At 41.8% G+C, this 23,617-nt stretch overlaps 1 protein-coding gene across 4 annotated transcripts in view; it reads left to right on the top strand.

Annotated features, from left to right (window-relative positions):
* The window catches only part of LOC310661061 (uncharacterized protein), a 94,786-nt gene that overhangs the window by 9,244 nt on the left and 61,925 nt on the right, over positions 1 to 23,617 (top strand). For 2 of the 4 annotated variants that reach the window (XR_014503685.1, XR_014503686.1), the window contains exon 2: positions 22,345 to 22,422. The exons of the other annotated variants lie outside the window; for them this stretch is intronic. The gene's annotated coding sequence lies outside the window, so the exon portion shown is untranslated. The remainder of the gene's footprint in view (positions 1 to 22,344; positions 22,423 to 23,617) is intronic. 4 annotated transcript variants of the gene reach the window in all.

The following is a 23,617-nucleotide window of genomic DNA, read 5'->3' as shown; positions in this document are numbered from 1 at the left end:
AGAATAACCCCTTTGTGATTAAAGAAAAACCCCGTTAAGTGTATGTGTCTGCTATGGTTGAGTTATATGCTTCAACTTTCATTCAAATTCTGTCCAGGGGAGAATTAAATATATTTAATTATTTCTATCCACAAGACATTCAAATGTATTGGTATAGGACAGCTTCCTAAATGAGCTCTTGTGTTAGAGGGCCATAAGCAGGCCTGCAACCTTTGGTCACCTTCTCACCTGGAATCTCCTCTCGAACTCAGTGATGAACAATTCTTCCTGTAGTTGGGGGTTAGCTTGTTTTTTGTACGTTCTTCTCTGGTGGTCTTACTAATGAGATCCTTGCTCTTTACAGTCTGGGGACAATAATCCCTTATTTCTTTTACCTACAGACAGTGGCTGCTTTTGATGAGAAGAAAGTTTCATCTTGCACAGGACTTAGCCATCTCTAATGCCACCCTAGGTTTTAGGTGCAGGAAAATAAATACACTTTAGAGAAAAAATGGGTCCAAACTATTAAAACCCAGGCATAGGCAACATTTTGTAGAATTAATTACCTCTGGACCCAGCAATCCTAAGTGCAGCATTTTTTCTGTATGCCACATCTTTATTTACAGCCTTCACCCATTTGCCAAATTAATACACAAAGAGCACCATCCAAGCCATATAAAAACACTGTGAATAATTAAAATTGGAGAGAGAATAGCTGCATTGAACCTAGAGGAAAGAAGGCACATGCTGAAGTTTTACTGCTAAACTGAAGCCCTATAAGCCGCCTGGAAGGGCAATCAGACACTCTGAGCTCACTGAAGGAAAAGTAGGGTGTAAGCTTGGTAATATTTTGTTAGTAAACTTTCCTTTAAAAAATAATGCAAGTAGTAATAACACACAGTGTTGTCTGCTGGTATGCTGAGCACCAAGCTCAGTCTTTTAAGCTTCTGTGTCAACTGAATGTGTGCTTGTCATGAATTTATCAAGGATTTTATTTAATGTAGTGGTGAGGTACTTGTGCCCCGCCCCCGATGTGGCTGGACTCCCAACTCCCATTGACTATACTGACTGGGGTTAGTGGGAGCTGCAGTCTGGCCACCAGGTGTTCTTTAGTTCTTAGTTCTCTGGTTCTTCTTTGAACCTCAGTCTTAGCGTTGGTATGGTGTTGTTGTTTTTTGTGGTGCAGTTTCTGTCTCTTTGCCAGATCTGAAAGGCCTTCCTTTTTTTGTCAATAATGTGTTCAATCTCACTCTCGTTCTCATCAAACAAGTCCTGGTGTTTCTTGGTTTGGTATCCAATGGTTTGTTCACAGGCTGAAATAATAGATATTTTTAGCTTGGTTCAGTGTTCCTTGATGTTATCAGGGAACTCCAAAAGCAGATGGTTCCCTAAGAGTCATTTGGAAGCAATCCTGCTTAATAGGATCTTGAAGGGCTTGAGTGTTCATTTTGCGCCTTGGTTTCCTTCCTTGAAGCCCGTGTTGAGGTATAATCTTGAGAGCCATCTTGGAACGTATTATTTGGTGATCTGTCCAGATGTCGTTGACACTTGTAATAGCTCAAGTAAGGAGCACATCATGGTGATCTTCAAGCTAGTGTCCTTAAGACATATGGTTTATTTTACACATATTTACAACCTGAGTTTTGATGGAGTGAATGCAAAACATTATACCCCAATAGTGTCTCTCGCTCTTCTCATAGCTTCAGCAACTTTGGGTCCAAAGCAGCAGCCAGTCATGCCCACCCCTTGCCCCCACCCCGTTCTCTCAGTGCAGCCTCTCCCAGCCAGCATGCACGGAGTTCTCACCCCTCTTTTCTCCTTCCTAAAAACCTTTGCTCAAAACCTCAGTTCAAAAGGACACCTTTCCCCCTGCAGTGACATCATGCCCTCTGTTACGCTGGCAGCCTCCCTGTCCATGCCTGCATTGTCTTCTGCCTGGCTAATGGCTCCCATTATCAAACGATCCAAGCCGTCTTCAAGAACCCACTCCCAGCAAGCTACCACCAGGCTGGCCTCATGAGGAAGCTAGTTGGTGTTATTTCCAGCCCTTGCTAAATTCATGAAATTTATGAGTTTGCTCAAATTCTGACCCTTCATTGAATGTAGCAGCATGCTTGTCATGAGTTTATCAGGAAGTTTATGTAGTGGTGGGGAATCCACGGCCCCCTTGGTGAGGAAACAGGGTAGGAGGTACTGTAGGCCTTGGGGTACAAGGAAGTATGACATGGGCGGAGCTGTTTGAGATGGGCCGTTCCTCTCTCAGTTCTGCTCTCAATCACCCAAGTAGGAATGCTTTCGTGTCTAGCACCCTATTCCAAATTCTCACCCCAGTTGCCCTCAGATTTCAATAGGGTTTAGTCTTTCTTTCAGCCATGCATTGACAAGTGAGCTGGGTCACTAACATTCCTGTATTGGCAGAAGGATGGATGGAGAGGAATATGCCATCATGCAATACTAAAACATGGATTTACGTAGATGGGTTAAAATTGATTGTTGAAAGCGATCTCAGATATAAAACCATATACTCTTCAGCTGGGATGTTGGAGGACAGACGTTGCAAGGCTTAACTGAAAGAAAATTGGAGCGAGTCTTCGAAATGTCTTAGAATTGTCAGTAAAATGCTGCTGCTTAACATTAAATACTCAGCACTTGGTTTTGTTGTTGGGGAGCAGGAAGATCAAAGGCATGGCATGCTGATCATCTCTAATTTTGTTTCTGTGTGACAATTTCTTGCATTAATACCTTTTCTGTAATCCATATTCATTTTCTTTGTGCAATCTTTATATGTAGGCTGTAGGCATTAATGATTTGTCAAACCTGGTTCAGTATATGTCCAGGCAGTCAATTAAAATTTTTTTTATACAGCCTGTGCATTACTTTTGATCAATGGTTATAGAAACATCACAAATGCCACTACAATGGCCTGTAGGAAATCCATCACTTCCAGCAGCGTATCCATGTAGTGATAATCTATAAATGTGAAACAAAAGCCCACTGGCCCTTGAACTTCATTGGGTAGCATAGGCCAGTTACTGTCTCTCCAGCACAATCTTAACCAAGTCTACTCAGAAGTAAGTCTTATTGAATGAGGCTTACACCCAGGTAACTGAGGTGACTATTGCAGCTTCAGGATTGTATACGAAGGTAAATAGGGCTACCAGGAAAACATGTTCAGTCTCCATAATTCCTTGGAAGAAAAGCAGGATAAAAACGACACAGAGGCATAAATTTTGTTTTCAAAACTTTATCTTTTTTAAAAAACAACAACAAAACACTGGGAAACTTGGAACCATTTTGGAAATGTTGATTGCTGGATACTGTGACATATAATAATTTATTTTTCATTGGATGCATTTCTAAAAATTCCTTTTTAAAAACCATATTTGCACTGGTATCAATGCAGGCTTCTGGAGACAGACGTTCAACTTCAATTAACCATCTGAATGTATTTCATAGCATCAACTCTCGCTCAGTGGGAACCCCTGCTGCCTTTCTATCATTAACATAAATGCAGGTGCAAATAGCATTTATGTATGTTGATAGGAAGCAGTTGGAGGCATTTCACTGTGGGACACAACACTTTCATATTGCATGCATCTGTTCAAATAATGTATCCATGCTCAGTGACATGAGTGCAAGGATAGAAACATCTGCCCCTGAGACCATTTGCCATACAGCAGATGCTTAGATCTTTATTTATGCAGATGGCTTGTGTGATGAGCTGGGTGATGATAAAAGCAGGAAAGTTTGACAAAGACTTCCTGTATGTTGAGCATACCAAAAAGAAAAAGGGGGAAAAGGTGTCACAAAGATTTTATTTTATTCCCTGCTACGTAACTCAAGTAGGAATGACAATCAATATAGATTTAACAGTTCTTTTAGTGAAACAGATCTATTGTGTTTGGCTTGGCACAGGGAACTACAAACAGTTATAAGACAGTTTTGGTGCGGAATGTCAACTATAGTTTAAGAAGATATTGAAAGGATTCCTGTGAATAACAGTGTTTAACAAGTGTGATTGGCGTTGCCGTGATTATTTGATTATTCACGAAAACAAACAAAGGAAAGCTTTATACCATGTTGGACTATGGCTGCATTCAGACGTCAGGTTTATTGCATTAATTATACTGATTTTAACACTATTGCTTCTGCCCTGATTTCTAACATTTCTTTTATACTGCAGGACCTGTTGTGTTATGGAGCTGTGGCATTTTTAGCAATATACCACCATTCCGTGCTAAATTTTAAATGTATGCTGGGATACCACCGCAAATTTAATCACATGAGTGGAGGTGCGTGATCATGAAAACTGCAGGAATATTACAGTGTAAAACTCCTGCAATTTTCAGAGTTAATGGGCTTGCAAATTGATTTTTTCCCAGGAAACAGTTAACACAGAGATGAGTGCTAAATTTCTACTAGATTCCACTAGATTTCTCAAAGTGACTTTTACACTGTGTGAAAGTTGATATAAAATGTGAACATTAAGAGGAAAGGAGACATTGGAAAGATGGAATAAAGTGACGTCTGAATGCCTGTTTGCCCATCTAGCCCTGTCTTTTCTGCTCTGACTGCAAATGGTTCTCCAGGTTCTCTGGGATTGAACTCAGGATCATAAATGAGCCCAACATTATATCTGTTGCACCATATGATGCCTATTCAGGCATTCACTTTCTTCGTATAAGTCAACCACATGAAGGAGAGCAGGGTGGTGGCGGCGGCAATCCCTGTCTCTTCCAGTATGCCCCATTTCCTGTCCTTAGTCCATTATTAGCCCTTACAGTCCTTTATGAGCTGAGTAGCATTCTTCTGAGACCTCCTCTACTTGGGGGAGGTTAGCTGGGCGATCTAGAATCCTGATTTTTCCAAGATTCTAAATCACACAAGGAGCCTCCATGAGTATGATCAGAAGATCAAAGAACCATGTGGTTACACTGCATGCTAGGGTTGCATCCTGTGCTTGTCATACTCAGAAGAGACCCATTTAAATCAATGGACATGGCTAAGACAACAGTCACACCATTTAAAGCACTATGATAGCACTTTAAACATCCATGGCTTCCCCCAAAGAATTCTGGGAGCTGTCATTGTTAAGGGTGCTGAAAGTTGTTAGAAGAGCCCTGTTTCCCCCACAGAATCGCTTAACAATCAACCCCTCATCACAGGGAACTCTGGGAATTGTGGTTTTGTGAAGGCAATAGGGACCCCCCCCCCCACAGCTCCCAAGGTTGTCATAATTTAAACCAGGACTCCAAAAATATGTGTATTGATTGACTTGGCTAAGATCCAGGACAAAACACCACATTTAGGTAATTCCCGCTGGACGTCAATTCCACCTTTGAAATCCTGGTAATGCCTGGGAAAATCCGGATGTATGGCAGCTCTCATTTAAATGTGTAGTGTGGCTGTGCCCTGACTTAGGTCCATTAATTTCATTCTGTCTATTCTGAGTCTAACAGCTGGATGCAACCCTTCGTGTTGAACTGGGGATACTTGACTTGAATCATCATTATCTGTGAAGATATTTTTGCCTATAATTTGTAAGCAAAGCAAGATGCATACTCCATGACTGATTCATGAGATGTCTCCACTTGACCTTTTTATTTCTGTTCCTGCTTTTTGTATCCCTGCCTTAATAATGCTTCCCTCCCCACCCGAGACCTGGTCAGAATAATTTTCTGCAGCAGCCCAGAGGAAATAGGGCATTAATTACAATTTTATATTGTGTATTATCCGCTCTCTTAATAGAGTTCAAGTTAATGCAATCATATTCATTCAGAAAGGGCATTTACCTTACAAAGGACAACCTATTGTGAAAACAGCAAGAAACACCTCCCTGTACAGAGCAGCGCAGTTTGAACCCATATTGTTTTACAGTTCACTTCATGAAAGGGGGGGGGGGGAGCAAATACTTAAGTGTTCTTGGTGTTATCAGAATGCAGTCTATCCATTTTTTAAAGACCAAGAGGAACATCAACCCCCTGCTTATAATTTCTTCTTCAAAAGAAATTTAAATCGCTGGTGTGGACAGGTGTAACAGGGTCTTCTCAGTGATGGCTCCACCTCTGTTGGATATACACCTAAAGAGTTCTGCCTAAACATGAGGATCCAGACACTCCAAGAAAGCTTTTTTTTGGGATGCTTTTATTATTTTGTTCTGCTTTCTTGAGCCGGTATATTCCAATTTTATCTTAGCCTACATGCATTATGATGAAAAGTAGGGTTATGATGGTACTATATTCTATTTACTGATGATTGTCAGCTACTTTTGGGTTTAGGAAAAATAGGGTAGAATTTATTAAACTGAAAGTAAAACTAAAAGTTCAATGTGACTTGGTCCCAGGTCTAAATGATGTAATTTGCCATGAATGGTAACCAAGTTCTAGCATCCTGGATGTATGTGCTTCAGAAAAGAAAATGATCCGAATTTGAAGAGATCTCAGCTTGGATAAGCATTGTTTCAAACAGCATTTTGATAAATTATTATTTATCTCTTTCTCATAAATCTCCAGACGTGTCACTTTTGAAAATGACTTATGTCAAGTGCTCAAATGAAAGAAAATAAACTGCAGGATGGAAATGGCTTTAAAGATGTAAAGTAGGAATCCTATTTTGAAAAGTTTTAGAGAGGATTGAGGGAAAATGTAAAGATTCTCACTTTGTGTTTGTCCGCAGACAGCTTCTGGGTCATGTGGCCAGCATGACTATGCATGACTAAGCCGCTTCTGGCGAACCAGAGCAGCACACGGAAATGCCATTTACCTTCCCGCCGGAGCGGGACCTATTTATCTACTTGCACTTTGACGTGCTTTCAAACTGCTAGGTTAGCAAGAGCAGGGACCAAGCAACGGAAGCTCACCCCGTCGCGGGGATTCGAACCGCCGACCTTCTGATCGGCAAGCCCTAGGCTCTGTGGTTTAGACCACAGCACCACCTGCATCCTCTTGGTACGAATCTTTACTGTATGGGTTTTGATTCTCAAATAGGAGAAGTATCTGAAGAAGTGTGCATGCACAAAAAAGGTTATACCCAGAACAAACTTAGTTGGTCTCTAAGGTGCTACTGGACAATTTTTTAATTTATTTCATCAGCGCTAGAATATCAGTTATCTAGTTGTGAATATTAAATGCAGAATCACATTGGCTACTGGGTGTCATGGGATTTGGGGAACATCAATATAATTCAGCACTAACATTCGTCAAGCTCAGCTGGGGTTGATCAATTATCTACTCCAGCTTCTAAAACATTAATGTTCAACATAAAATTGACTCTACTGCTGTGCCTCCAGCCTCTTAGTTCTTTTGTTAGCCTTTCCCAATTCCTTCCTAATTTTCTTTTGTCCTCCTGCTCTCCATATTTAGATAGTAAGCTTTCTGGAGCAGAGACCTTGTCGTTCAGCTTCCATTTCATGATGTATGTTAATGCTGCTTTATGGGAAAGAATAATAATATGTAGTATTAATGTTGAGAGTTTATATTATAGATCCAAAATTGAGGATGCAGTCCCATACCTATTGAACACAATGGGACTTGGCTTCTGAATAGACACACCTAGGATTGCACTGTGAATCACCGTTCAGCCTAGTGAGTGAATTGGTTAGAATTAGCCTGGTTTAATATTTTAGCCAGATACGTTTTAGTGTTGAGTCTGTCCATATCTTTCATTGTTGCAGAGCTACTCCATCATGCTTCTCCTCATCCCACTTGCTTTAGAAAAGAGAGCAAGATGGCCTCTAATGTATCTGTTTTCTTTATCTTCCATATTTATTATTACATTGCAGTGATATATCAAAGAAAGGACAAAATCAAAGTATAAATCGTATCTCTGCTGAAAAATGAGTCTCACTGCCTCGATGATTAAGTTTGTTCAGGGTTGTTAAAACTGGAAAGAGATCGCTAACATTCTGTTTTTCTTGGGTTTCATTTCTTCTTGTGAAAGTCAGGCCAAACAAGTACTTAGTTTAATTTTTCTTTTGATTTCTTCTAATTTACTGCTTTTCTGGCATAGTGCTGCAATATATTGATTGCCAACACAGCAGATTTATTTTTTCATTTCCCCCTGGAAAGTTAATATTTTATGGAAGTGTTTCTCTTGGCCTTGGGCTTGATTTATTTTTTTTCAAAAACTAATTTTGGATATATATTTTACCTAACTATATCAGCTTGAGCAAAATCAGCACTGCTGTGTCTCTATTGCAGTGCTAACCATCTGATCTGCCCTTTTTACCGAGGCTGTTTTAAATGGTCATTTTAAATTGTATCAATCTGCATATAATGTAATGGTAAAGATAGCATGCTGTATCTTTTTCATCACTTTTTGGAAGGTAGGTGGTCAGAAGTGTTCATTTATGCACACCATTATGTTCATATATACATTGCATTTAAATTTAATTTGCATTGCGTATCCTTTCTTTTTACACAAGCAGGATTATTCTGAATATTAGTGTCCAGTACTGGATTGAAATGGGACCAATGACCTGATTATACCACAACAACTAGATACAACAAGGACACTTAAAGTAGTATCCAGCTAACTTGCTCCATCAGCCCAAGAATTTAAACTTGTTCAACTGAACTTCCCCCTTCTCCTGCTCTGAAGGGTTGGAGTTAGGATAGATTTGGGGCACACAGATTTAGAAGTATATTTTACAACATGACCCCTAAGGATTTAAGATAAGATAGAATGGTGTGCCAGTTGTCTCTGGGAATCAGCAACAGTCCTCCTGGTGGATATTAAAAGGGCAGTCAAACCAACCATTCATGTTTTGCCAGATAGGCACATGAAAGGCGCTGAAGCTCATAGAGCTTTTCTGTAAGTTTGCTAGAGAGGACTCTATGAGAGACACTCCCACTACGCCCTGACTGAGGGAGGGCGTACACCCGCCCACCCAGTGGCGTAGCGTGGGGGGGTGCAGGGGGGGCCGGCCGCACCGGGCGCAACATCTGGGGGGAGGCGCGCTCACACTCGCAGCTCTCTGCCCCTACCTGGCTCACTCACTCTCTCTCACTGCAGTGCTGGCTGTGTGAATCCGATCCGAGCCGCCGGGTCGCCGCCCACTGTGGAGGGGGGGGGGGGTGCCAGGCGTGCGGTGCGGTGCAGTGCGGAGAGAGAGCGAGGGACTATCTGGGGGAGGGACAGTGCACCAGGGGGGGCGCAAATTACTTGCCTTGCCCCGGGAGCTGACAACCCACGCTACGCCACTGCACCCACCCACCCACCCACCCACTCCTACCTACCTACCTACCTACCTGCCTGGGCATATCCTCTTTTTCGTCACGGCAGCAATGTGAGAACATTTGCTCTGTCTCAGCTGCAATGCTCAGACACCGTTCCAAACCAGACTAAAGCATATCTTTGTAACTGAATTAGCATTTTAAGCCAGCCTGAACAAAGCTGCTGTATCTGTTACTCTTCAACAAGTATTCCGAGTGAGTAAATGTTATTTTTACCTTGTACAAGTCTGTGTTACAAGCACTTCCAGGTTTTTCCAAGTTCTATATAACTTCCTTTCATTAAATGAAACAAAATGGCATTGGGTTTCACTGACACCCTGGAACTCAGTTGCACTTGTCTCCAGGGAGTAAGCTTTTAAGGGGGAGAAAAGGGGGAAATACCAGGAGAATCCACTCTGCCTTAAAGCATCCTGGATTACTTAAATGAAAAGGCTAAAACTAGCCTATCTAAACTTCCTTTTAAGCTGCAAGGGGATGCACTCTGCTGAACTTACAAACCTAAGGAAGGATAATATCTAATAAATATATCATCTCCTAGCATCTATTCACATCCCTATACTATTCTCCTGTTTTTCTCCAGTCTGGTGTCCAGCATTATCAAGAAGCAGGGCTTTTTTTCAGCCAGAACTCACTGGAACTTAGTTCTGGCACCTCACAGGTGGGTTCCGGTACCTTTCATGTGGGCGCCATTGTCATTCTAAGAGGGTGAATTCTGGCACCTCTTTTCCTATAAAAATAGCAGTGTTAAGAAGTATACAGGCTCTATACATGCAGATTTCGGGGCGGTTGGCAGGGGTCAGCATGGCTGGGCCCTTGCCAAGATCCCAACCAGGGTCTGCGTTCCTGGAGCCCTCCAGCCCCTTTCCCCCTTCTTGACACTGTCTGTTCACCTGGCCTTTCTGAGCAAACAAGCAGTGGTAGGAGCCAGGAGAAGGCCTAGCAACTTCCCATCTCCCTTGAGAGAGCTGTGTTTGAAGCCAAAGGGGGAGAGAGAGTGAGAAAATGAGCAAAGCCTCAGTGGTGATGGAAGTGGTGAGACCATATAGGAGGAGGACCTCTGAGGGACCCTCCTCCATCTGCCACCAGCACTTCCAGGTTTTTCCAAGCGCTATACAACTTCATTAAATGAAACAAAATGGCATTGGGTTTTACTGACACGCTGGAACTGAATTGCACTTGTCTCCAGGGAGTAGGCTGCGCCTGGATAGGCAAAACACCTTAAGCTGATCCGAATGGGCACACCCCATTGTCCTGGCACAGTAGCAGCATGCCCAGTGAAGAGTAGGAGTCTATGGAGATCTCTCCATAGGCACAGGATAAGGATTTGTCATATTGTTATTATTAAAAAATTTGGATCCTGCTTTTCTCTAACTGCAGCAGTTTTTAAATGTTGCAACGATCACCAGTATTTGCCTTTTCTTTCTCTCCAACTCTGTCTCTCCATTAATTCTTTTACAGCGTTGCTGTTTACATCAGTTTTCCCGCATGGAAAATGGTTCTTTCTCCTCCCGCCGTAAATAATCTGACTCTGGAAGAGTTCCACCACCCTCTCTTGCCTGCACAGTCTCCTCCTCCTCTTGCTGAAGAGCTGTACTTTCTTATGGCAAATTTAACAGCCTCGCTGGCAACGAGCGCTCCACTTAATTTACGTCTTGAAATCCAGGCCTCTGCTGGTTAGCTCCACCAAAGCTGCCTGTCACATCTCATTAGATACAGATTTTATCTTCCATTCACTTGGCTTTTTGGCAGGTAGTGTCACGATGGGGATGAGCAGGAATTTGGGAGACTGGCCTATATTGCCCCTAACTTAGTCCAATGCCTCAGATGCAGACCCAGCTTATGAAAGCTTAGTAATATCATTTATTGTACTTCCTTCAAAATTCCACCTACATCTGTAGTTACTTTGGAAGGAAAACAGCCTACGTTTAGAGAACTGCATATCATCTGCTCTCAGGCTTCCCATAGGCATCTGCTTGGCCACCGTGAGAAAAGGATGCTGGACTAGATGAGCCACTGGCCTGATCCAGCAGGGCTGTTCTTCTTCTAAAACTCTTCTATAGCACAGACTCGTACTGATCACGTCTCACGTGATGCGGTTAAATGTACAAGGCTTGCATGCTGACTTCCCTTCACCATTCCTGGAGTGTGAAAATGCCTGCTCTGAAAAATGGCACGAGGCTAAAATTCCATCCTTTTGAAGCAAATGGAATGTGATCACTTGAGAAGAGTAGCAAAGGCTGTCTCTTCTCATTTTAATACCATTTTACAGCTGATTTATTCTGTTATGATTTCTTCCCCTGCAGGCAGTAGGTGTGTGTGTGTGTGTGTGTGTGTGTGTGTGTAGAGAGGTCACAATTAGGAGCATTGGAATCTGCTTTATATTGAGTCAGACCATTGATCCATCTACCTCACTGTTGTCCACACTGGCTGGCAACAGCTCTCTATACTTCCATATAGGAGACAAGCCCAGCCTTAATTAGAGATGCCAAACATTTAATTTGGGACTGTCTCCATGCAAGCAGATGCTCGACCACTGAGCTACGGCTCTTCTCCAGGAAGCTAGATACCCACACATGCATGGGAAACCTTATACCTTAAGCATTAAAATTTAAGGAGAGTTTGACGGCTTTCTACAAATTCATGGTGTGACCATGCTATGTATGATTCTGGTTACTGTGTCTCCAAAACCAAACCCAAACAAAAAAACAGCAGAGCTGGGGAAAATGCAGAAAAAGGGCAACCAAAATGATTAGGAGCAAAAGCAACTCCCACTAGGAGGAAAGGTTGCAATTTTAAGGGCTTTTTTTAGTGTAGAAAAATAAGACCAGGGGAGATGACGGAGGTAAATAAAAGTGGGTAGAGAAAACTATTTCTCCCTCTCATAATTCTAATATGTAGAGTCACCCAATGAATCTGAACAGTGGGAGATTTAGGACAAACATAACAAAGCAAATACCTCACATAAACTCTCATAAGCAAATTCCATAATTTGCTTTCACCAGGAATGGCTGCCACTAGATGGCTTTAAAATCAGATTGGACAAATTCATGGAGGGTAAAGGCTATCAGTTGGTACTACTCAAGCTGGGTATGCCACCTCCTGGACCATAGGCAGCTTGCCTCTGAATACCAGTCTCTGAGGGGATGGGACAGCAGGAGATTTGTTGCACTCGTGTCTTGCTTGCGGTCTTCCTGGTTTTCCACTGCAGGGGACAGGATGCTGGGCTAGGTGGGCCTTTGGTCTGATCCAGCAGGCCGCCCGCTTATGATCTTAAGGTCAACTGCAGAGATTTGCCTGCATATCTAAATAGCACACCAGGACACTGGTGCAAGTTTAGAAGCATCATGGAGAGGTGTACAAGGGGAAAGGTTATTACAGCCATGCTGTTCTGTTAGAGAAAAGTGGCCATTTCTCTAGGTATTTTATTGTAGGTGGGCAGTTGGGGGATATGCTTTATCCTCTTCATCCTGCCCAGCAGCCTTGTACTGAAGCTGCTTCTGGCACAATGCAAGACTTCTTGCATTGTGTGATTTCTTATTGTGTCGGTCAAGAGTCTTACTCCAACCTCTCTGCCAATCTTGCATTTGAGGCTCACCATCCACATCTAGCCAAAATCACTCTGCACCGTGGATCTTGGGTACAGACCGCTTCCACACGAGTCATGGGAATGTGTCCCACGAGGTGCCAATCTACCCAGGAATTCATCCGACATGACTTTTCTAAGCCACACTTTTGAAGTTTGGCGTGATCAAGAGATAGGAGCACAAAACTTGCTTCTTAAAAATATTGCAGTGGAAGGCCTTTGCTGCACTTGTTGCATTGCATCAGACAATGACTTGTCATAATACTGTTCAAAGACAGCAAGAATTCTCCAGTATTGGCATAAGTAATAAATCATTGTGGTGCAGAAGTAGAATACATAATCTTGGGTGAATATTTTTGACCTCAAGTCAAGTGCTGTGTCTGCAGCTTCCATGGCAGTCTAGTTCTTTCCCAATTCAGGGGTGTTTCTTTTTTTCCAGACTGAAGTAAATTGGGCTTGCCATAATGTGCTATTCAAATAAATCCTTTTTGTGCTTCTTAGCCAATCAGGCAACAGTTGGTGCCTGAATCCCATCCAACTACTTTTTGCTAACTGCCAGAATGTTACTTGTCGTAAGTGCAAAGCGGACATGGTTGCCAGTAAATCTGCCTTCATGCCCTTAAGTCATCTGGTCACCTGCTATATGTTCTGCCAAGCTAATCAGTGCTTGAGAGAAGATACTTTTGAATACAGACAGACTCCAGAAGTCTGTTGCTGTTAGGCATATTAAAGAAGATAAATGGCACATCTGCAAAACTCTGAGGCAGATAAACTGTAGTCTGTTTTCCCTATGCCGGCATGTATAATGAGGCAAGAATGGAAAAAAAGAATTTCAAGGTAACTTTGGAGAATTTATTTATTTTTTTGCTTATATGCCTATCATGATAATGCAAATGATTTCTCTTGCCTCTCTTCTGAGGGTGTTGAACCCAAGTTGTGTGATATGAATAATACTCCTTCCATTTCATGATCATTTTGTATTTTACCTGGTCCAGCACCTAGCCTTGATGAATGGTTGAATCTTTTTTTCCTATTCCCAAATAGATTAATTGCAGTAATTGAAAACCACTGCATATGGTACAGGCAGGATCCTAAAAATTGTTGTGGTGACATAAGGGGCTTGCTTTAGCCCCATGGAATATTTAAGCTTTCTGATTTAGAACAGCAGATTTCCAGCTGTTGATTGAGATTAATAGAACGTAATATTTTGCACATGCACTTAAGAGTAAGTCCAGTTAAACCCAATGAGACATTTCTGGGTAAACATACATGAAATTGTGCTGTGAATGTTCCTTTGTCACATACAATGGATTGCACAGTTCTTTGGATCCTGGCCTATAACTAGAAGATACCAATCGTAAAGGAACATCCCAGTTCCTTTAATGTTCAAGCCAAATGAATGCAAAAAAAAAAGCATTTAAAGTTAGAGTATTCTCACCTTCCAGCTACTATTTCTTGTTCAATTCGGGTAATATAATGCTACAACAATGAAATATATAATTTATTATCTGGGAATTTGGATGGAGTTTGGACTTTTAACCAAAGATCAATTGATGCTGCCATTTTTGCCTCTAACAGCAGCCAGCCAGACCCCTCTGGGAAACCATCCCCATTGATTCAACCCAAGATCTAGTAATCAAATTTATAATACCACTGAATCCGTAGATTCCATTTTTAACTGTTGTGATTAATAGTTATTGATCAACTGACCTTCCCTGAATTTGCCTTCCATATATCTAATGGCCATTGTAACATTCTGTGGCATTACAGTTCGTAAGTTAATTATAACTGTGGTTGTCCAGAGCCTCATAACCTAGTTTGGAGAGATCCTTTCTCAGCCTGATGATACAATCCAGAATAACTAGATGCCATTTGCAAATCTGGCTGTCTCACAATTCAGTGCTTGCAGCAGATTGATGTGGTTTTGTCATGAGATGGTTTTTTAATGTTTCTGTTTTGGTTTTAATATTTTTCATAAGGCTACTTGCCTGGGGAGCATGGGGTGGGGGGAAATAAGTAAAATTGAAACTAGTTAGGGGTGAGACAGTTTTTGGCAGTCTTGACAACTGTTGCCAGGGCGATCAGATGATTGGGAAAGTGACAGGGCAGTTAGGCTGGAAAGTGGGGAGAGAGGGGGGAAGAGAAGGAACGATGAGCTAGTGAGGAAGACAAAAGCTGGCAAAGTACATCTAGTGAGGAGAGATGTTGATCAAGTTCTGGGAGTAACGCAGAACAAAACAGCAGGGGACAGGACAGCTGTGCGGTGCGGGGGGACCCGGCGGCAGCCGACAGCACCAAGGAGCACCACAAGTTTGTTATTTCACAGGAATACCTGGCCAGCATAAAGGACTTGACTGGGGTGTGTGTGTAAAGCTGCAGTGTTGGTTCAGTTTACCAGAAAGCTTCGCCTGGTGTCTTACAGATAACTTGCCCCCTCCTAGTGGTGCTGCATAAAAAATGCTGGGACATTTGCAAAGCTAAGCAGGGTCCGGTATGGTTTCAGTTGGATGGGGAACCATATGTTGAGATTCTTGCATTGCAGGGGGTTGGGCTAGATGACCCTCGGATCCCTTCCAACTCCACAATTCTATGATTCTGTGATCTATGAATGGAACTGATACAGAGAAATGGAAACCATTTGTTGTTGAAACTCTTTCATGCAAGCCTTTCTTAGCTCTAACTGAAGAGTAGAGAATGCCTTTAGAATATGTCTCTATTTTACCACTTCATTTCAGCCATGGACTTTGCTTCCTGCTTTCATTCTACAAAGGCAGGATAGTGTAAATTCCTTGGCTTATGCTCCTCTGGCTTCTTAGGAAAACTGGTTCTTAAGTGCATCAAATTGTTTGCATCACTGGTACCCTTATGTGGCTTGCCATTGACACTGTAATTACATCTAGGTTTCCATTGTATGAATAGACATGCATTATGATGCACACTTTTCTCCTCTGTGTTTTCCTTTTAGAGCATATTAGGCACAGATATGTGCCCCTGGATGCCCCAGTGAAATGAAAGGGATTTTCATTGTGCTCGGTGGGTTGTGCTTAGTGTATGAAAATTGAATTGTCTAAGCAGAACTTGTTTTATTGGAGGACATGCACACAGGCTGGTTTCCTTTGTGCTTAGCTCATACCTATCACTTGCCCTCTGGAATGAATGTGAATGACATCAGTGTAATTATGCCCATGCACACACAGAGTTTTCATTCTTGACTGCTGTATGGTATAGTGGTTAGAGTGCCTCTCAGCCTAACCCACCTCATAGGGTTGTGCAGGTTAAAGGAGGAGGGGGAAGAACCACTTAGAGCTCCTTAGAGAAAAGGGTATATAAAGGTAAATGTAAAGGGATCCCTGGCCATTAGGTCCAGTCGTGACCAACTCTGGGTTTGCGGCGCTCATCTCGCTTTATTTGCCCAGGGAGCCGGCGTACAGCTTCCGGGTCATGTGGCCAGCATGACTAAGCCGCTTCTGGCGAACTGGAGCAGCGCACGGAAATGCCGTTTACCTTCCCGCTGGAGCGGTACCTATTTATCTACTTGCACTTTGACGTGCTTTTGAACTGCTAGGTTGGCAGGAGCAGGGACCGAGCAACGGGAGCTCACCCGGTTGCAGGGATTCGAACCGCCAACCCTCTGATCGGCAAGCCCTAGGCTCTGCAGTTTAACTCACAGCGCCACCCACATGCAATCAAATCAATCAATCATCAATCAGTCTTTTCTTTAAAAATAGTGGAAGACAGGCAGGCAGGGGGGGGAAAGCCAGTGGTTGGCTGGGGCAGGTGGTCTGGATTGATTGGTGGCCCTTGCAATGAGTTACCTAGACTGAAAGAGAAATGCAGTTTTTTGTGGGGGAATAGATATTGCATCAGGCAGTGGCCTGATTTCCCATTGTGAACTGATTCTCAAGACTTGGGAGGATTCTTGGTTGTGCATCTGCTGTTCATGCAGAAAGCCTTAAGTTAAATCCCAGCATCTCCAGGTAGGACTGGGACAGACCCTTGACTGAATCTCTGGAGAGCTGCTGCCAGCCAGTGTAGACAACATGGCGCTAGATGTGGTGTAGTGGTTAAGAGCGGTAGTCACGTAATCTGGGTAACCGGGTTCGCGTCTCCGCTCCTCCACATGCAGCTGCTGGGTGACCTTGGGCCAGTCACAGTCTCTCAGCCCCACTCACCTCACAGAGTGTTTGTTGTGGGGGAGGAAGGGAAAGGAGAATGTTAGCTGCTTTGAGACTCCTTAAAGGGAGTGAAAGGCGGGATATCAAATCCAAACTCTTCTTCTTCTTCTAGATGGACCCAATGGTCTGACTTGGTAGAAGATAGCTTCTTACATTCTCATGGGAAATGGGCATCCCTATACAAAGAAACAGCCACTGTGATCCCACCACAAGGTACTTTTTAGAAATGAAAAAGCTGCATCTTTAATTTGCAGCATCTCTGATTAAAATGTTCCCTCGTTGATTAAAATGGACTCCCATCAATTTAATCAACTTGAGCTCTAGTCAGTTAATCAGCATGTTAAAGCATGCATTAGCCCTGCTAATAATGTTGGCAACATCTCTGAGTCATTTTGTACAAATAACTAGTCCTGAAAAATATTTCTTATGTTTTAGCACTATACAAATATTCACAGCAGGCTGCATTATATATATATATATATATATATATATATATATAAAATCATAAAATGTTTTTGGAGTTTATTTGATTAAGCTCCATAAACGCTAAGAGCATTTCCTGCAGACTTAAACAACAACAACCCTGAGCTCAAAGTAATGTAGTCAGAAGAACCAATTACTCTCATCTTTGTTCCTTCTGCAGCATTTAGATGGCCTGCCTTTTTCGAGCATTGTTCATGTCAAGTGTTTCATAGAATGCTAGAAATGTGGAGTTGGGACTCTGAGGGTAATCTAGTCCAACCCCCTGCAATGCAGGAATTTCAACTAAAGCGGATGGCCACCCAACCTCTCCAAGAAAGAGCAGTCCACCACTTTCCGAGGGAGTCCCTTCCAATGTTGGGCAACCATCCTTTGAAATTTGAATTTTTCTACAATGCAGTTCTCTAATCAGGTTATGTATGCAAAGATGCATATATTAAAGTGTGCAAAAAATGCATATATTGGTGAGAATAATGTACAGAAATGGATTATATTAGGGAAAATGGATTCCACAAATATGCATATTAGACAAAATAACAAAGGTGTAATTTAGGACAAATTCTTCCTAAAATGCTGATGAATTTTGAAAAAAATTATAATTCACAAGTGGAGAACTGAATTTAAGATTATAAAATTAGAATTTGAGAGAAGCAAAAATGGACAGATTTCCTTGTCTCTATTCACCAGTGGGAATGGTTTTGTCTTACTAAGGGTAGTCCAGTCCAATATTGCACAGTAAACTCCGCCTGCTCACACATTTTAACTCACAAAACTCTTGTTAGCATCAAATTTTTTGGACAGTCCATTTCAGAAGGTTGTAAGGGTTGATTGGCCAGTTCCTCAGTCACTACCCACTCGAATGGTCCGTCTACCCATTCTGTGGCCACGTATCTCACTTTCTCCACATCTCTCAGTTTGCCTCTTGGAAACAGAAGCTACACTAAAGCGGGCACCAGCCAATGTCTCATAATTAAAGGTTATTAATATTAAATGTTTCTGTTCCTGACAGCTTTATTCTAAACATAAAGGGACATTGAATTATTTTTCTTTCAGTGTTGGTACTGGTGGCAAAAGATATTGCTACAGCTTTACAGAGTGGTGGATGCATAAGCAGCACTTCATAACAAACTTTCCTCATGCTTTCAGTAAAGATTTTTTCCCCTGTCCACAGAATGCTCCATCACTTCCTTTTAACTAGACTTCCAGGATTTGACAGCTGGAATGTTGAATGGGTACATCACAAAAACCTAGCCTTAGTCTCCTGTGTATAATTAGTAAACCTCTCCAGTGAGGATGGTCTTCTGAGCTGGCTGTGAAATATTAATCGATAATTTTGTGTGGAGGAGACAAGGGATTATAGAAGTTAAACCACAAATTATTTGGAAAAAGTTTCACACACCCCTCTCAAATGGAGCTAATGAAACACACAAGATTAACATGATCAGTATTTCACCAACACCACTGCAGGATACAATTGATATGTCCTTGAGCTTCAGAGCTTCCCCTGTTTGCGACCAGGATACCTGAAGGATCACTGGTTCATATATGTGCCTGCCCATGCAGTAAGATCCTAAATTACACAGCCTTCTCTGGGTTCTCTAGCTGTCTGTCAAATACCTACTGGGCTATGTTCAAGGTACTGCCAGCCTTCGTCAACAGTACTGAACTAAATGGGCAATAATCTGACTTGGATTAAGACAACAGCCTATGTTCCTGCGCTTATATTCTGTTTACTTCCATGTTTATTTAGAAGTAAGTTCTCTCACTTATGCTGGAAATTATTTTAAGCTAAATACTTTTAGGGTCTTAGCTTTAAGCAGGTTTTATTCTGATTGGTGGAGAATCGAACTTCATGAACTTGAAATTGTAATTTATTCTGAAAATAGAATTTGTTTTTCTGTCTCACTTAAGGAGATTATTGCTTTGTTTTGCAAAGCAGATGCTAGAATTTCATTTCTGTTAAGTCTACACAGCAACAGAATCTCTAGTTTACAGCTGACATGGGATATCACGCATACACACAAATCTTTTAAAGGTGTCTGCTGTTCAGAATATCAAGGTTAGATTTAATACTCCGGTATCTGTTCTTTTCAGCTCTCTGCACTTCCTCTTCTGAATCTTCAATAGGCCAAATAATCACCTTCAAGTCTTAATAAACCTTCAAAGGCCTCCAAGGACTTCCATATATCTTTCAAAAAAGGATAAACAAATGCATTCAGCATGTAAATTATGTGTTGCCCAGTTTATATTTAGGTTTTAAGCTTACAAAAAGGGCACAGTCTGTTTAAATCTAATGGAGTTGGGTTCAACTGTTCGCTTTTAAAAGATCGATAATGACCTACAATATTACATATCCAGGGAACAGGCCATCTAGCCAGCATACAGCTGGTATTGGAACCCTTGATTGTTTTAATGACTGAAGTCTTCAGACTTCTTTCCTTGTAAGGGATCACATTGTGGAATATTCCTTTTTCAGAACTGGATACGTTTGATCTGCAAAATCTAAGCTCCACTACAAAACATTTTCCCTGGCTCTATATGTAGAGAGAAAGAGAGGGAGAGAGAATATATATTCCCACTCTGTCAACACCCCCTGGTGTGGACACAAACAGAAACAAATCTGACACTAATGAATAAGTTGATGTGAACAGTTTGGGGAGAAATAATTGTGAAATGCACCAGGAAAACCCCAACAACTTCACTATATTCTGAGACAGAAATGTGAGCATACCTAAAGTTACTGACTGAATAGGCATTCCTACCCCAGGCACCCCCAGACTCGGCCCTCCAGATATTTTGGAACTACAACTCCCATCATCCCTAGCTAACAGGAACAGTGGTCAGGGATGATGGGAATTGTTGTCCGAAAACATCTGGAGGGCCGAGTTTGGGGATGCCTGGCTTACCCATTCACTTAAATGGAGTCCTGCTCCTCATACACAAGGTCATGTTTCACTTTGTGGAGAATTTTCCCCTCAGTTGGAGCAAATGGGTAGATTCTGACAGGTGCACAGTGGAGTGGAACCATGCATACATTTTTGTGGGACACAAATGCCCCCCAAATGTACGTATGTACATGCTATTCACCCCAGCTTTATGATAAATAGCTCCTAAAACATAATTGGCAGATGCAAAAATTTGAAATAAGATTTGCAAGATCCAGGAGGATGCAATCAATAAATTCAATCAGCTAAGATCTTGCAGCTGTCTGCCACAACATTTTACCAAAAGTGATCAATAGTTTACAAAAGTGGGAGGGAAATAAAAATAATCTGAATTCTGTAACAGAAAACCAGAAGCTTTTCGGCTGCTATCTATATAATGATGAAAAACAATTCACTATAAAATAGTTAGCTTAGAACCCTAGTTTTAACATGCATAAGCAATATAACACCTGGGACCAGATATTTGACATGACAGCACAGTTTCTGCAAGGTGTGTGGCTAAGGCATAAAGCAGTGTTGAAGGCTTATGAGCCCAGCGACACAGCATAAACACATCATGAAGAGTTATGAGGTGAGCTATTCAGGATACCAGGCCTCAGAGAGGTTAGGCTGTCCTCAACTAGAGCCAGAGCTTTCTCGGCTGTGGCACCAATCTGGTGGAACGCTCTGTCACAAGAGACTAGGGCCCTGCGGGACTTGACATCTTTCCGCAGGGCCTGTAAGACAGAGCTGTTCCACCAGGCCTTTGGTCAGGGCGCAGCCTGACCCCCTCCTCTGGCAATCTGCACAGGGTCCTGCTTGCTGGTTGCCATCAATTTGTTTCTGATTGATTTTATGGTGAAAAGTTTTTAGAATGTTGGCTTGTTTTTATTGTTGTTAGCCGCCCTGAGCCCGGCTTTGGCTGGGGAGGGCGGGGTATAAATAAAATTTATTATTATTATTATTATTATACCAACTGTATGCTGTGCTGGATATTTACTGCTAGATCAGACAGGATGGGACATAATGGCTCTAGTTCTAGAACCAGTGGGGACTGATGCATCAGGTCTACTGGAGCTTAGCCCTGCCAAGGAGAATTGCAAATAAAAAGGTAGAAGTTTCCTCTGACAACTCAAAGCCACCCTCTTTCCTGTGCACCATTCATATCCTTCCATTTGAACTTAGAGAGACTCCTGGAGGCCTTTCAGTCAATCTCCTGTCCTCTGGTAAATCAGTTTGTTTGTTTGTTTGTTTGTTTCTTACGGAGTTCAGTCAACCTAATTGTCTAAATCAGTAGTATGTCACCTATGGTAGCTGTCCATGGTACCCGTGTTTCCCCCTTCTCCATTTCCAGTTTAATTCTGTAGTGGCAGTTATACTGGGCAGACACATCATGGAAAAAACAGTCATGCATTTCCTGTCAAAGGTTGTGATCTCAGGGCCGAACTAGATGTGGCCTTAATTGCGTAAAGGCCATTAATTTGCAGATTTTTTTAATGCTATATGAATAGCAGCTGTGGGGAAGCCTAGAGAGGCCTCAGGACCATGGGAAACAGAAATGCAGGTTTAACTTTCTCTCCCTATCACAGTTCCAACAAAAACAACAACACATCTCTCTGAAGCTGCATCAAAGCAAGCTTTGCTTGAAATGCAAATAGCAGCTTTAGAGGGGCAATTTTTGTTAGGGCCATGACAGGAAAAGAGTTAAATTCCCCCACTTCTAAGATTACAAGGCTTCTCTGTAATTACAGTTTACATATCAACCAATTAATTTCCTTCATGCAAATTGATACTGCATTTTGTTTGACCCTCATATAGCCTGCTGTACTATGTTGAGGAAATAGGTTGAGTAGGTGAACATTTAACTGCTTATCAATTCAAATTAATTTGAATTAATTTGAATTTGATATTTTTTTTCAATTTGAACATTTAACAGCTTACTAACACTGTGATATAATTCCCCATTGCAGTTTACTTCATGTATAGCACATAAGTGGCGTGAAACCTACATTATCCTTGGTGCTGTTAAGATAACAAAGGCAATACAGGTAAATGCGTTTTCGACTGAGCGGCCTTATCTGTCCTGATTGTGCTGGGTTTTCTGCTAAGTGTGACTGTGAACGATAATTGCTATCATGTGTTACCTGAGATTACAGGGTTGCTTTCCAACTAATGACACTAGAAGAACCAGGCCGTTGTTAATATTTAATCAAACTCCTGGCTTAACAATTGGATAAATGAGGTGTGTAATTACATAATTATAAAGAGACACATTCCAGATAAGAACTCTGCTGTTCTTAACACTGAAGGTGAAAACTGGACTAGCGGCCCTTTCTCATATCACTAAAAAAACCATCATGTGGTCAGGATTTCTCTTATTGTGGGACCTGGATTTGCATGGTATAAATAATGCTGTTTCCTTAAAAAACAACAACTCTGGAAAGGGTGGGTGGGGGATCAGAGCAGGTGTTTTGTTGATGCAGCATGTTGTGGTCCATTTCAATATCTAGTTGGAAATGTGTTTTTCTCCAATATTCATGTTTTATGTTATCAGTGCAGTTAAAGATCATCTGTACTCCTTTGGTTTTCCAGCTGCAGATACCCAGGCTAATGAAGGACTGCATTTTCCTGCCTGTATGTTTAAATTAAACATATGCCATTATAGATAGATAGATTATAGATAGATTAGATAGATAGATAGATAGATAGATAGATAGACATTGTCAGGAACAGTGTTGGTTGATGGGTTGGGTGAAGGCAATACAGGAGTCAGAGATACTATCTATAATAACATCATTATTTCGTTCTTTAGCCATCTAGGCACTGCGTTCCTTTGCAAATTGCTGGGTCCTGGAAAGACCAGGACATGGCATTGCTTAATGTTCTACCATGCGTGGAGAACATCGCATTAAAGAGAACCAACTTAGCAAGTTGAGCATCAAAATTACTGGCCCTGGGGAATCTCCGTTCAGTGGTGTGAACCTTAAATCATTTGTTTTAATAGAAGTTGAAGTATAGTCTCATAGCTCAGAAGTAAGCGGTGGCCCAATATTAGGGTAAGAAAAAGCAACCTAGGAAATAAGGAGGGCCAGTGGCTTAGTGGTAGAGTGCATGCTTTGGATGAAGGAAGGCCTCCCAGGTTCTCTCACCAGCTTTTCCAGTGAAAGACCCAGTGAATGGGCCTTATTTGATGATTTATTTATTTAATCACTCTTTTTTACAATCAGTTTTTCTAAAGGGGCT

Source organism: Podarcis tiliguerta, assembly GCF_965153285.1.
Source record: "Podarcis tiliguerta genome assembly, chromosome: 12".
NCBI classification, from domain to species: domain Eukaryota; kingdom Metazoa; phylum Chordata; class Lepidosauria; order Squamata; family Lacertidae; genus Podarcis; species Podarcis tiliguerta.
The sequence above is the reverse complement of the archived record's forward strand: the minus strand, read 5'-3'. Positions and strand labels throughout refer to the sequence as shown.